Below are 2195 nucleotides of genomic sequence, written 5' to 3'. Positions count from 1 at the left end.
GTGGCAGATGTAATGCGAGACCTCGTTTGTTGTTGATCACGTGATTTTGCTCAATATGTCACAAGCTCTGACGTGGGGCTTCATTGGACACGCCCCCTTTTTACTCGGTACACGCCTCGAAGCCTGGCTTCAGATGTCCCATCACTAGGTAAATACATCACAGAATATTGACATTACACAATAGATTGTGGGATGTTAGTAATACAGACTTTTGGAACATAATAAATGAAGTCTGTTTTTGTTCTAATATTGTTTGGGAACGCTTTGGTTTGCAAAATACTGGTGAGTGTTCTTTTTCTCCCCAGGAGGACACCAGGCGATTCTGTTAAATGGACTCAAATTCTTGGACAGGACTCAGAGACTCGGACAGGTTCAAAGGAAAATGAACTGGACTCCAGATCAAGACAATCCAAGACAAGACATCAAGGTTGACGGACAGAGTCATCCCAACAACATCATTAAGAACTCACTCAATCTTTTTGGGGGTTATTATTGGGTTGCAACTTTTATCTCCTGTTGGTTTTGATTCTTTATATTCTAACGTTTGATGGGATAATCAGCTATTTTAATTCTTCATGTTTGATTGATTCATGGAGTAAGCTAAACTTCAGGATAACAATATTAACTCACATTGTGTTACTGCATGACTCACAGTACATCACATCTTTTTGATAGTATAGGAGTTCACATGGGACCAGATTGGCAGTAAAGAGTCCCTAAAATTAGTTAATGGTAATTGCTAGTTCCAAAACAGAGATTTCTTTCACAGACTGGCACAGAGTGGGGACTTCTCTGGACCTGCAATCTTTTCTCTCGCCCCTGTTTCATGGGGAGGGTTTTTCTATGATCGTACAGGTCAATTTAGCTGATCTCCAACTGTGATTAATTTAATGAAGCTGGTCTTCAGATCCCCTGCAGTGACACTGTGTTGTTACTGAAAGTCATGGATGTTTTGTCCATGGTTAGGTATGGAGGTGTTTACGGCTGGGAGGTTTGGGGGTGCGGCTCTAGTGTAGCCGAATTCGACCTTATTAGTAAATAGACTTAGCTTACCTAGTTCAAAGTAACTTAAAATAATGTGCGCATAGGACATAAAATAGGATCCTAGTTAATTAGTGGATTTCCAAATCGTAGCCCACGCATAAACCTATATGTTAACGACAAATAAAACTGAACAGTTAGGTTTTTCTCAAATGCAAGTGAATAAACTCTACATGCTCCTTATGATACTGTCAGACCCTCTGTTTTCGAGACTGTATAATCAGCCTCGAAGGGGGGAATGAGGTGTCTGTGTTACATCTGTGCTGTGTTGTGATGAGGCCTGACTTCCAAGTGGAGACATTGTCTTCAGGTACAATCCCTTTCTTGGGAAGTGGATTGTCCTCTCCTAAGCTCACGTTGTCGAAAAGCAGCTAAACGAAGACGAATATGGAAAGTTATCTGTTGCACGTCTGAAGACCCCAGCTTATAACCATAAGGGGAATTGAATGTACTTGAATCCATACTGTTAAAGTCCATCCCAGTGGGATGTGTGTGTGTTATTTTACAGCTGGGTGTGGTAAATGTTTATAAAAAGAAGCAGCCCTGAGAGAAATGTGGGGATTTCACTGATTGGGCACAGACTCTGTTATTTTGAATAAACTCTCACTGTTCAAGAATAACTTATATCTGTAAAGTCATTTCTGTGAGGATCTGGAGTTAGCTCCGCCCTGGGGTGGCTCCTCTAACCTTTTACTCCACAGGTGTTCCTGATTTCTTTGATGAGTCCTGCCAGTATTTAAGCTGCAAGCTGAGACCAGACCTTCGCTGGAGCATCAAGCCTCTTGGGTTAGATTCTCAGCCACTGAATCTAATCACAGTTTTGTCTTGTTACGATAACCAAGTTTCTTATGTTCAGGTTTTTGCCACATTGGGACTATACCACGTCACAGAAACTTACCTGGACCTCAGAACACTTACCTGGACTGGATACTTACTCCTTCACCACTGGAACACCTGGGACCACTTCTTCACCTTCCTCCACGCAGCTGGACGCCCACGGAGTCTGTAAGAAACAGAGACATTGTTTACTCGCCCAGCCGAACCTCACCGATCAGATTTGGTACCTGAGACTCACCCTGCTCCTTTGTCTTTTCAGACCACTCCCGAACCTGGCTCTTTGTATATATATTTCCTGCACCTGTAAATAAATACAC

Source organism: Kryptolebias marmoratus, linkage group LG17 (genome assembly GCF_001649575.2).
Source record: "Kryptolebias marmoratus isolate JLee-2015 linkage group LG17, ASM164957v2, whole genome shotgun sequence".
Classification (NCBI taxonomy): Eukaryota; Metazoa; Chordata; class Actinopteri; order Cyprinodontiformes; family Rivulidae; genus Kryptolebias; species Kryptolebias marmoratus.
Note: the sequence above shows the minus strand (reverse complement) of the source record.